The sequence below is a fragment of the Bactrocera latifrons genome, unplaced genomic scaffold, assembly GCF_001853355.1.
Source record: "Bactrocera latifrons isolate USDA-ARS-PBARC rearing strain unplaced genomic scaffold, ASM185335v1 scaffold_157, whole genome shotgun sequence".
Classification (NCBI taxonomy): Eukaryota; Metazoa; Arthropoda; class Insecta; order Diptera; family Tephritidae; genus Bactrocera; species Bactrocera latifrons.
In genome coordinates, this window is record NW_017535041.1 from 585,151 (window position 1) to 599,632 (window position 14,482).

The window sequence follows — 14,482 nt, forward strand, 5'->3', positions numbered from 1 at the left end:
TGAAAGAAAATACTGAGTTATGTTAATGGAAATGGTAATGCAAATGACCTAGCTGACATTTCATATTGCCCACTYGCCATTGTTGGCTTAAATGTACACATAACCTCACATATTTTTTGTTGGTTGCTGTTAAGCGTGTTTGTGGTAAATATCGCTACAAGCGTCTCTTATTCATTTTATAGCGYCACAAGTTGAACAATTTCGTTTTAATGCCACATTAGGCACCTCGTATTGTTGGAGCTTAATTATAACCATTAATAATCTCTGTTGTGTAGTAAACTATGAATTAAACTAGATGGGTATTACAATAGTAGTACTATTTAGAAATACTATGAATATATCTATGAATTTATCTATGAATATATCTATGAATATATCTAAAGGTTAAGTTTGGTTAACGAAGCATTAGTACAGAAAATACGGAAGACATTAAAGGCGATATATAATGAAATTTCCGAAAGGGCTGACAGGTGGATCAGTGCGTGAAGACATCGATCCAAAAGACCTTCAGGTGAGGAGCGATCGCCAAGCCCATACATACAGAAAGTGCGGTGAAGTAGGCATGAGAGCTATGCTAATGCACCTCCTATACTTCGATTATCACCGTATAAAATCCATGAGTGTTTTTTCCACAATTCCGGTCTTTTGGATCGATGTTCTCACGCAAACGCCTCAATAAGACCGTCTGTCCATTCGCAACAAAGTCATGATGCACTAAACCACGAATATCGAGAAAAAACGATAMGCATCACCTTGACTTTTGCGCGTTTGGCGCAGTCTTTTTGGTTTCGGCCAGAACAACGCATGTCTTCAACGATCTCTCGACCATCTTTGAAGGCTTTATATTACCCTTAGGCTTAGGTTTTTGATAGAATCAAATCATCATCAATTTTTGTTCGATACTTTTATCTATTGTATCTTTGAAAGAATGTAGACATGTAAACATTTTGGAGGAAGTAAAATAAAAAAGGTCAGAGAAAACTGCAAAATTTTTGAAATATTTTAGAATGAAGAAACATTTGAAAGCATCATTGATGCAGATCAATTTGAAAGTTTAAAACTGCAAAGAGGTTTTATAAAAAAAATCGTTGTATCGTTACATACAACTCAAATACTTTGAACTAAAGCATAAGGCTCATAAATATGCGAAGCAGCTGCTTTATAAAATAATTCCACACTTTGAACACACAAACTAGAATACTAACAGCAATCTCGGCACACCAAACGCAATTCCAAACATTTTGTGCTACACTTGACAAGTGGAAAAAAAAACCAACAGCCAAAAATAGCATTTAATAAACAACAAAAGAATCGTTCTAACATTTTTCAACTTCACCACTTTACAACTCAACGGCATATCAAAGTGAATTTTTCGTTATTCATTACTGCTCATATTTTATGATAAACCGCCTAAAAGCATGCTACAACGCGCACTTATTAAATAAATGAAAGGAATTAAAGTCAAGTTTTGTATTGTGTTTTTTGTTTTTTTTTTTTTTGTGCAAATGCGAAAAAGCGTGCGTGAAAACATTCAAATAATAACGAATCCATTTATTTAGCTAATCATAAGCTAAGGTGGCATTTTCGTTGAACTACAGAGTAATGGCGAAAAAACATAAAACCAGACACAATGAGAGAAATATTAACAGCCAGCGGAGTGGGAGGGTGAGGGGTGAGTGTATSGAAGGACACGCTTCACTGACTATTTGGCATTTGGCTGGTTGACCTGCTTGTTGACATGCAAACGTCACAAATGCTCACGTCAACACGAATTACCAGCAGCTAACCAACTATGTACATGTATGTTGTGTAACGAGGCAAGCGTCCGAAAATTAGTGAATGTGCACACAGCCATTACACATGTAACATTTAATTTAAAAATAAAGCAAAGTGAATATTTTGACATATATCGAAATGCAAAATAATGTGTTGAAGGGCGCAACTGGAATGCGCACGCTCTCGAATGCATGGCAGTGAGTTTTAGCTCTTCTATGTTTKTGGGTCATTGAGGGTATTATTTGACAACGAGTCTGCATGAAATGTTAAAATTTATTGTATATTGTAAATTTAAATGGCCGCAAAGAGAAAAATTAAAATGAAATTAAAATGAAATGCAGCAATAAAATATATTCAAACAATAACGAATGCAATGTGATTTTCGACTTATGTATTTTAATTTACATGAAGAATTTCTATTATTTATATTTTTTTACAATTTATGTTAACTAAATCTGAAATATAATAGTATAATTTTTTGTAMCACCATTTCGCTAGATTTTTATTATTAGGGTTGCCAGATTGCTTTTTTAACAATTGAGCACATTAGGCGTATTATGAATAACACTATTAAAAGAAACAATGAAATTTTCTGCTTTATAAAATTATTCGGGGTTACCACCTAACTRAAAATTAGCACATAAATTACAATTGAACACATAAAGCATATAATTAATAACACTTTTGAGACAAACGATGACATTTTTAAAAAATTTTTGCTTAATAAAATTATCGTMGGTTGCCACCTAACTGAAAATTAGTACATAAATTACGAAATTATATCTTAGTACACATAACATGCAATAAATTTTAAAACGGTTGAAGAAGATAACACCAAATTTTAAAAAGTACAATGTTTTAGGGTTGCCACTTTTATACAACATTTCAAACATACCATTAAGTAATATTAAATACATATACTAAAATCTTATATGAAAGAATTTTACTTTTAAGAGCAATGCATTTGAAAAAACAAAAGTTTTGAAGTTCGAACACTTAGGGAAAGTGTTGCCAGCTTGCTCTTCTTAATAATCGCAAACACTAGGCATAGGCATATATTTAATAACACCGTTAGGAGACRCAATGATTGTTTTTTTACTTTTCTATTTTATAAAATTTCCGGTGTTGCCACCTAACTGAAAATTAGCACATAAATTACAAAAATATAGCTTAGTTATAGAAATATGCAATACAACTCGAAATATATAAGAAACTTAACGCAATTAAATTTCAAAACGGAATTTTTTTTAAAAAAATTGGCAACCCTAAAAATTTCATTAACTTGCATTAATTAAGTACATTAAAAATCAAGTATACAAAAATTTTTTTTTATGAGCAATGCATTTGAAAAAAAAGATGCTAAAGATCGGACGYTTACGGAAAGGGTTGCCACCATCACGGATTACCATAACGCAGTACCATCGAATTGTTTCGCAGAAATTTGTTAAAAAAATGTAAGATTAAAATCCGCATTTAAATTTTGTATAAAAAAATATTATGCATAGAGTTGCCAATTTTCGAATAATTTCAACATAGAGCAAAAAGAGTGCTTACCTCGAGACTAATATAACAGTTAATATGGTGCGGGGGCCAATGAGACAATTTAGAAAATAAATGCATAAAAATTAATAAAATAAAGACAGAAGCCTGAAGAGTGCATTCCATGAACACTATTGTCGCACCGTCAGAAGTCATTCGAACCGAGTTTCCAACTATTTAATTCTAGAAAATATTTTAAACATCTGCGGCATATACTATTGCGTACTATATAGTTTTATGCAACTGATTTCAAGAAAAATATACACTTCCGTTTCTCTGTTTGCAGAGATTACAATGAATGTAACAACACTACCAACAACAAATATTGTAAAGTCGAGTTAAAGACTTGTAATTAAACGTTGCTGCAGTTAAAACTGCAACTGCAATGCGTGTTAATATTACTGCTGCTCACTAYATGGGCACTTGCGCCCACATGGCGTATACATAACTTATGGTTAAGCATTAATTAGCAGTGCGGTTGCTGTTATACGCCCTCAAAGTTGTAAATTTCGCAGGCAAAGTTTGTCGGCGCAACTCGCCGCCTATGCGCATATTTACTTAAAATATGAGAAAACATGCGTACGAATACAGTTATGCAAGCAGCTGTGCTGCCATATTAAAGCGCTGCATGGGGAAAGCGAGCATCAAGGGCTCATTTCRTGCAGCAAGAACATCTTTATTTTGTCATTAAAAGCCGCATGCAGYAATAGCTGGTTGCGTGCGCACAACAAAAACAATAAATGCCTCATGGGTCTTGCGAATTTTCGACCAACTGTTCAGTGGCAACCACAAAATATTTAACGGTGTAGATGGTACTTAATGGATTGTGCATTTAGCCGTATGCCCCCTCATATCTGCGGCACATGCCTATACAAACCCATGTACATATCTACATATGTATRTGCGCRCAGTTATGCGCGCAAATGTAATCTACTTGCCATRGCTGGTGGCATCTTTTGCGGTTTTGTTGCCACTTAACTCCGCTATGCCTCATGTGGCTGCGCAGTTATGTAGCGGCTGCTCGTATCGCTGCCACAACTGASAGGTACTTATAGCATGTATTAAATTATGCCGAGTGCATTGGTCAAACCGTGAACCGTGAGTTGCGGCTAATTAAAGTTAATAAGATATTTGTGCACTTTGCCGCTGCTGAAGTGCTGCTAAGCTAAGCACTTTGCAATTAGCGATTGGTTTTGCGAGGTAATTCGTAAGCTTGTTCAATTTGTGAAAAGAAATCTTGTACACAATATTTGCTATATGGTTTGATAGTCTGAAGACACTCTTTGTTTGATCTGATTGTTTAATATCTGCAACTAATTTTTTCTCCATTTTYGTATAGTGTTTAATTTTGACAAAAAAAAGTAGTAAGAAATATTCCAAAAATGTTCCAATATATTGGTTAGTTATTTGAAATAGAAGGCGCATGAGCCTCGGAACGTAAACGACCGCACTTAGGCTATTAGTACACCCGTCGTGATCCCGGATGGAAACAATTTTAAGCTTTTCCAGCAATTCCAATGATTTTATGAAATATCTGGTTCTATCCACCTTAACTACCCAATGTCTTTTAAGTCGTGAAATATGTTTCTTTTCGTTCACCTGAAGGCTAGACATTGGCATAGATAATGCTCCACCATCTCATCATACTTCGCGCATGCTKTGCATTCCGTTGAATTCGATTTTCCCATGTTTTGAATTTAGAATCTTAASGGTAGATGTCCTKTGATGAYCACTACAGTGTTACTAAGGATGTTCCAGCAATGTTCCATCGCCTCATCATCTTCCGTGCATTCTCTGTATTCTCTGCATTCCGTCGAATCCACTTTCCTCATTTTCTGAAGGTGAGATCTTAAAGATAGATGTCCTGTGATGAGTCAACTAACAAACAATGTTACTAAGTGCCCTTTTGCCAGACAAAAAATGGCCTGGCGCAGCTTAGGGTAAATTAGTCCTCAGCTGTCCCAAGCGGAGTCTGCCTTCTCATTTAATTCTATTTCGGCCTGAAATACTGAATGGTAGTAAGTTAGTAAGAAGCTGCCTTATGCGGTCATATTACCTCAGTCTTTACACATGTTGATCAAAATTTTCTTTGGCTTGGGGATAGGATAATATACTTTTTCCTCACAACATTCTTATTACTCTTATTATAACAGAAAATTACCTGTATTGTCTGTTACYCTTATTAATCCTTAATTAGTTTCCTCTCAAACGCTCATTTGATGAAATATTATTTGACCTTTCACCTTATCTCATTTACTTAATATTTTCCAAATTTTTAGTATTCATAGCCAATAATTACACTTTCCGTAGTAATTCATTCAGTTTTTACATTGCTTTTTTCTTCATTTACTCTTTTGCTTCCGCTTTTGATTATTACTCGCCCACATCTCTCCAACTCGCCTAATGAGCAAATTCTAATTAATTTCCCAGATATTGCAGGGGATAAGCCCAATTGAATTTGAAATGAGTTTTTGGCCCAAAGGGTCTTGTTGGCGACGGAAATTGCTAAAGGATATTTGCCAATAATACTTTTGTGTTTCTGAATTTTTTTTTTTTTGGTTTCTCCCATTTTTTTATCGAATATTGATATCTTCTGTAATGGCGGTGTTGTAGATATTAGAAGTGATTACTTATGGCTGACAAATAGAGCGTTAATTAATCGTGAAATTGTCATAATTATTTTAGGACTATCCTGAGGATTAATATGGTGCTATTCTATTCAATTTTGTTGGCCTCAATAGAGCAATGATAATTTGGAAATTTTCGCATCAAAGGTTAAGCACTAAAGGCAATTAKCATTAATAAATCAATTACATCACATAAAGTATATATTTTGTGGTTTGGGTCTTAGCCATTTATAATTCGGTTTTGATCTCCACTTAGTGAGAAAATTTGATTTGCTACGAATTCTAAGAATATAAACATGGTATTTAGCTCCAAAGTTTGAGATAGTATAAGATACTACAATATCAGAAGTGGTGGAAAACCTTAAGCTTTGGTGAAAACAGTATGTTGGGTGCTTAAATCCGCTAAAAAATATACTTAAAATTTAACATAAACTAAAACTTTTGTTTCGAAATAACTACCTACTAATAACYCCTACTTCGACAACAAAATGGGGTCACGTGTTAAGTGCAGCACTTTAATAAATGATATGTGTCTAGACCAATATAMCATTATCGTACTCAAAAATCTCGTTTTACATAAATTTCAACACAAGCATATGAATGTCTGTGTAGTTGTTGCATTATATAGCACAGCATAGCATTATAACGCAGCGCATAAATATATTTTTCCACAACATTAGGTTTATTGAAAATGTAGCGTATATACTATTTCATCACACATACACAGACACATTCTAGATACACATATACATATAAACGTGCGAAATGCGTTCAGTGAAAATCAATCGCTTGCTAAACAATATGTGAAACAATAAAATAACAAATAATAATAATCATAACATAAAATAAAACTTTCTGCACTCGAAACGCAGAGAAATCACATAAGCAATGCGAAATAAAACGCCAGTAGCAAAGTCCGTAAGATAGTATAAACACAGATAGTGGAGGCATTTTAGGCGTAGTGTGGGTGAAAGACAGTTTATTTATGGCATAAAATGAAAACTGCTGAGTCAACAAATCTGAAGTTACTCATTCATGGACTGCGTTCAGTAAGAAAAAGTGSAGAAAATGCCATTGAGGAAGTAAAGAAAAAAAATAGTTTATTTTTCTAGAAAGTAGAGAAAATGCTATTGAGGAGGTAAAGAAAAAATAGCTTATTTTTCTAAGTTTTAAATARGGTGTGGCTTTTATGAAATGTCTAAAAAAGTATAGTAATATGTATTTAGAGGTCTATTGACATATTAGAAAAGATTTTTTCGACTACCTAATATTTTATACAATATATTTATATATTCATATATGTATATTAGGGTAGGTAAAACAATTCTTTTTAGTTTGTACCCTGAAAAATTGGTTCTGCTCTGCGAAAATCTGTCCAATTATAAGCTTTTAATTGAAAGGGGAAAGACCTTCGTCTTACAGTTTTCAATTTTTTTCTTATTATCAGATRGAAAATTTTATTGTCGATTTATAAGCAGTCAAAAATATATGAAATGTGATTGAGGAAAGTGTTCTAGGGGTCATTCTGAACAACTTTATAGGAAGWTTTACTATAAATATGTATATTAGAGCGGGTCTGGCAAAAAGCCAGAAAACGAAAAAATTGTGGATCATAGAAGTATCCTACGGATTATTCTGAACAACTTTGACTAGACTGAAAAAGAGACTATGGGATCAAAACCGGTTTTGAGTTTTAGAGATCGTAAAAATTTKTTCGTCAGTTTTTGAGATTTCCGAATGTGATTTAATACATATCTGCATTTTGATATTCTATTWATAATTTTTCGGAAACGGTCAGATCGGATGACAATAGCAGATATCTCCCATACAACTGATTATTCAGGTTTTCCCTTAAAAGTCACGGGCTTGAGTCTTTTAGGCAAAGTTGTCCGTAGAACATTCCCGGCACACGTGATTGTATAGGAAAAAAATCGATCCGCTCTAATGTTCATATATGTTTAATCACTGACAGAAAGAAATTATTTTAGATATTAGATATACCTCAAATAAGCACAAAATTTGGTTATCCAAGGTCTGGCTGAGGTTTTAAGACAACTGCAGGACAGTTTATAGACGATAATCTAGAACGAGAGGATAGAGTAATGTGTAAAAGTTCAAGCAAAACGAATCCTTTACATATAGCTCTAGCAGCTCACGACTTGCGGTCGTAGACCTCTGAACATCCGTTTGAAAGCGAGCGAAGGTGATAATTTCAACGGGCTGTGTGCTGGTTTTAGGACCCGTCACGTTAAAAACGTTCCAATGAGAAGCAAATAACAGACTCGGACTATAGACGAAGAAGAAGAATCTTGAAGGATCTAAATTAATATTTACTTCCAAATAACTTACAAACTTATCTCTATTAATAACAAAGTGTTGGCTTTACTATTAGCTTTTGTTGTAGACTTTATTTTTCAACACTTTCTGGTTGTTCGTATAACTTCTCCAAGGCATTATCGTGCGCTCACATGTCTGACATCATTATTGTTATTATTTGTTTGCAATAATTTGTCGTTATTATTTCTTCCTTCACTTGCGCTTGTGTATAATTTTATCTTTCAACACTTTTCGTTTTTTATTTTGTTTACTGAATTATATGATAATTTATTATTTTTTTTTGTAACGAAATATATGTAGGCCCCATTTTCTCTTGTTGATATCTTGTTATGATTAGAGTAATGACACGTCAACGAATTGTCGTCAAAAATACTTTCTAGAATAACATAATCATATGCATTTCTATATTAAGTTTTGCCGAAACACCGTTATATAAGCGGGTATATGACGGCATGAATAAATTTCGGCCCTTGTGCCATGCTTTCGCGTGCTCAGCGCTGTCTGTGTTGTGACAATAAGTAGTTTTAAACACTAGGTTGGCGAAAAAAAATATGCAGGCCTGACATAAAACTATTATTCACCGCACGATAAGCAGCAATATTGTTATGTATCTTGCTAATTAATATTGTTGGTTCTTATGTTCTTTTGTCGTGTGTTTGAAGCGAGGTGACAAGAATGTAGATTGGGCGATTTTGCATATTGTTAGCTAAGAGAAGGGAGTCSTTTTTTTCTTTCTATGAAATAATTGTTGAAGCAACCTAATGTCCGCTTTATTAAACTTTTATGCGTCTGGAACTTAGCGAAATTACGCAAAATATAMGAAAATATTGAATAATTTGCCCAAAATACATAACTATTTAGCTATTTATTTTATCAGACGGACCCTTCCGCTCCACACTCACACACATATGCATTCCTTGTTGGTAATAATATAAAATAGTCGTAAAAAGCGCAGAAATCAACAGTAATAAACAAGTGAAATATGTGCATACCCCTACCCACACACATTAGCAAGTCTACAAACACATACCGTAGCCATATACATATATGTTTGATAAATGTACATACATATACACAAGCGCTTACAAAAACATGTGGCATCATGAAAAACAATGAAATAATTTTATGACTTATAATAAACTCATCGAAACTTGAGTTAATTTTCAACTTTTTTATTCGATTTTTCTGCTTTTCAGCTACTTTTATGCCATTTATCCTTATGGTCCTTAGGCGCATATTCCTTTTCTTTACTTTTTGTTGGTCGTTTTTACTGCTTATTAACCTTGTAAATGTCGTGCCTATACAGTGAGCCACTTTGTGTTGTTTTTGTTATTATTATAGTTGGTACTATTTATTTACTTTGTTTGCATGCATTACTCCATTTGTCGGGCTCCTGTGCGATTTCGTTKTGTAGTTTAACTGTTGAGTCATAAATTTGGCACAAACTGTCATGCATGTGTGTGTGTGGTGTTTCCTGTTGACAGTTGGCATTATAAATTTATTGCCTTTAATTCTATATTTATATGATGTCTTAATAGCAATAAAACAATACGTATTATCTATGCACGGTGGTGTACCATGCAATAGGTGAGTCCTTCATGGGTTAAGGGCGTGGGCTTAGCATTGTTTGGGCGTGGAATTTAGTATTCATTAGAAGTTTTGTGTGTAAAAATATTTCTTGAAATAAAAAAGTCCTGAAAGTCTTGTAGAACATTATTTTGAGTACTCATTCTCGAAAGTTCGTTCAAAATGGTTATTATTTATGGCATTTAGACTCGTACTATACAATGTTAGGTCGCACTGATCTTCGCACCAAAGGTGATGGTGAGGAACTCTCCTCAAGTCCTCAAGAGACTCTAACGAAAAATCAAACGGGTCCGACAAGACAYCGCAGCCGATTAGAAGTTGCCCCACGACAACCCCCCGGCTCACACYGCCTTTCTTGAGAACAGCTACCTAACCAGGGCCGGCATCCCAACGCTTTCGCAGCCGCTCTACAGCCCAGATGAATGCGTTCCGTGCCACCTTCCATGCCTGGAAATCGCGTTGGAAGCGCTTCTGCATCAACGCAGAAGGAGYCTATTTTGAAAGTTTTTAAAGAATTGTAACGATTGATTTATTTTTAAATCGACACAGTCCTAGATAGCTTTGAACGCTGTGTGATTGCCAAAACTCTTAGATATGGATTTCCAGACGCTAATAGATCGACGATCTCTTTGACTCTACCAAACATTTTCTAAGTTGGCAAATTCGCAAGGTTCGTTGAAAGTTTGTATGCCAAGATGTTTTAGCCACGGCCTTAAAAAAGTTGGTTAGTTGAGAAGAAAGTGTGCAAATGAATCCGCGCCTTCTTCCTTACTGATTTTTGCGTCCGACAAGATGTGTAATCTCACAGCATGTGGGCGTATTGGGCAGTGTACTGTTAGAAGGCCTTTAATCCGTTCCTAAGACAGTCGGATATAAGTAATCCGAACCGGTCCCGGATTATTACCAACCCAAGGACTGCCAACTCGGCACCATTCCTAGAAATTTTTCACGAATCTTTTTTTACACTACAAAAACAATAACAACAAAAARGCCTATCATGACGTCGAGATGATCATTGCATATGAGCAAATAGTTCTGAGAACCTCCTGCGTTCAGCTTTGAATCTCGTATATACAGAAGTTTTGGTTGTTTGTCAGCGCTTGCTAGTTCGCGCGAGGTCCATAGATTCAAAGCTGGAGCGCAAGGGAGCAGAGTACTCGCTCGTTGGTAAACTTATGAAATTTCATTAAGGGAGGCTCGGTGGGTTTACAGTTTCCAGTGATTACGTTATGACTGCATAATGATAAAGTTTGGCAGGTTGACATGTTTTCAGTGCACTGTCTGCAAAAAAATTATGACTCCTTTCAGTCGGCGACCCAGAAGTAAATTCTTGGAAGTTCTTTGTTTATTTGTATATCTGAGTAAAAATATGATCCTTGGGCAATACTTCTTTAGAATACACATATTTCAAACAAAAATTATATATTTAAACAGAATCTTTTTCTCTTAGTTCTGTACCATAACAAACCGTTAGTAAGAACTCACAAACATACTAAGAAAACGACAAATTATCAATTGCTTTCACATGTTGGTCCATTTTCCATTTATACATATACATAATTGCGGTGTCTCTTTCAGCTTTGATAGTTACTGTGGTTCCATACACATTTATCACTGAAAAAGTTAACCATTGTGTCCTTTCGAAATCGATTAAATTAATTATATTTGATTAARATCTTTACAATTTTCCAACCACAACCAAGTTCAATTTCACTAATAGCGGAAATATACTGAAAACTAAGCTCGCTGCCTGACCAAACGTGCCACACTTCAAAGGGTATTTCTTTTAGATATTCCTTTCCTATTCCTCAATACAACGCTGTGACAGAAAGTGTGAGCATATGTGCTCGGCAAATATTTGTTTGAAACCTGTTATCTATAGCATGAATTTTAGAGTAACGCGTAAACTAATCAAACAAACATTTTAATTATAAAAGTGAAGGCAAACACACTGAARGTGAAGCGAAATGATTTACAGAGAAAACTTACTAACTCCTCACTGATGYGTAGACGTTTTTATAAGACTAAAGAGTGTAACTCGCTTAAGTGTGCGTGTGCGTGATGTACCCTTGCCTCTGATTTGACGGGATGAACACGTCGCATCTAAATAAACACTGYCGCAATTAACTCTTTCTACGTCTTCTGGGTGCTGGTGCTGGTGAGTGGAAAAGAGAGTTGCAGTTTTCGGGGGCATTCCCTAAAGAGTGGAAATATGAGGAAAGAAATATAACTTCAGCTCCAAGCAGGAAAATATCAAATATTGGAATGAATCGTCTTAGAATTACAGTTCTGATTTCTCAGTGTGGGTATGGTTGCATTCTACTCAATTTAACTAAAGCCTTGCAGTAGCGCTGAGTTCAATATTTCATTTCCAAAATGAGTATCAAATATCAAGCACTTCCAGGACAGTGCTCATACTTAGACAATAGTTTATATACGAGCTCGTAGACCCTGCTAGTTTAGAGGCATGAATTTAAGGTCCTTTTTGGAGTGTCATTAAATCAAAAAAGATCTAAAAATGAAAAGGGCTCGTAACTATACCCACGTCTTCATGGAAAAGTTCGAAAAACATTTTTTACGAAGTGGCAACTGCCTTCAAAAACTATTTTTGTACTTCTTTAATTGACTGTTTAAAATTCAAACAAAAAAAAAAATACAAAAATATTGTAAATTTATTTTTTTTTTTACTGTTTAAAATTTGTTTAAAATACAAAAATATTGAAAAGCGAGTTTTGTGACTTTTTCGATTTTTTTTGAAATGCAAACAAATTGAAAATTTAGATTTTTTTACTTTTTCGAATTTTTTAAAAACAGAAAAATTTTGAAATTTGAGTTTTTCTGACTGTTTCAAATTTTTTAGAAATGTAAAAAATATTGAAAAGCGAGTTTTCTGACTTTTTCGAGTTTTTTAAAGTTACAAAAATATTCAAAATTGAGTTTTTTTACTATGTCGATTTTTTTTTTTGTAAATACGAAAATTTTAAAATTGAGAATTTTTCTATTTCCAAGTATAGATGAGTTTATAATTAAGACTCTCTAAAAATTTCAGCTAAATGGTTTCGTGAAGAACGTGTTTTCTAATATAATTTTAACTTGTCGAAAGAGTTTGGAAGACAGGTCAACAAAATACCCACATCTCGGAAAATAATTTGAACTTTGAAAATTTCTTTGTTAAATATATTCAAAATGTTCTTTAATGGTTAAACTTAGGAAATATAGAAAAAACTAGACTAGAATGCCCTGTTAAAAACTTTTGAATAAGAAAGGGTATAGGATAAGAAACGGCCATGAGAAGGTTGCAGTAAGAACAAACTTCCTTACTTTGTATGACTGCAAATGATTCGATTTTTATGTTATAAAGATAATAATCAGTTAAATGTTAACATTGCGCCAAAATGTAGGCAACGAATTTTTCGGAATATTTAGTTTAGTAAAACCAACTGCAGCTTATTTTACCTAAACTTACCCTGTATATTGGCTGCCTATTGAGGCAAGTTTTCACAACCGTTCTTCTTTTCAAGCACACGCATTGCGTTTCCAATTTGTTTTTGCAGGCTACGTTCTTCGAGTTTGTARACATACTAGTCTATATGTATCTACAGGCAAATTAAAAACAAATAAAACCCATTGCTGACGGGAAACCGAAACAATTGTAATCATAAGATTCATTTAGAGTGGAGTTTTTATGAACAATGGACACTCGGATGTCTAAATAATGCGTTTGAAAGCTTCAAACTTTGATAGCAAAGTAAAAATAATTGTTTGTTGGTTAAAATACAAATTGTTGTGTATTATTAGATTATAAAATATATTATATAAGTTTAAAATATATATCAGATATTGCCCTTAAAAGATTCCCCTCAGTTTTCCAATATATAAAAACCCTCACATACTTTGAAATATAAACTACGCAGCAGAAACAAACCGCTTGGGAACTCGAGTTTGTTCTTCAATACAATAAAAAAGCTAACAATGAAGTTCGACACGAAAAGGAGGCAGCATATGCTGGTCAACAAGCAAGGAGAAGGTGGTGCTTAAATTGACATAAATTTTTCATAAACTTTTGCATGCTCATTAAAAATTCGATTAATCGCTTGTTTCCACTCAATAAACTCGAAAATAAACTCCAACAAACAATAASCGCTACATGGCAAACCGCCCGCAAAGCTTTTGTAAGCACTTGCACGACGTCAATGCAAAGGTATAAGAAAATAAAGAAATTGTAAACTTCCACTTTTGAAAAAGCGAGAAGAAAAGCAAAATTGGCGGTGAAAGCGATGGCAAAAACTTGTTTGCTGTGAAGTGGTAAATACACACAGAGCCGCACTGCAGCAGAATGCGCGTGGCCGTTGAAACAGTAGTGGTGGTGGTGGCGATGGTATGCTGACGGCATGCCACGTAATGTCGTCGAAAATGGAAAGCAAACAATTAATGAAACGAAATGTCAACAAAACTCAATCAAAACGCACTTAAAAATGCACAAGGCTTTGCTTTATGCGCTTGCATGAGTGTTGGTGTGTCCGTGCGTATGTGTGAAAGTGTATGTATGAAAGTGTATATATATGTATGTGTATAACATGACTAGCGATAAAGTATTAGCTTTGCACAACGATCGA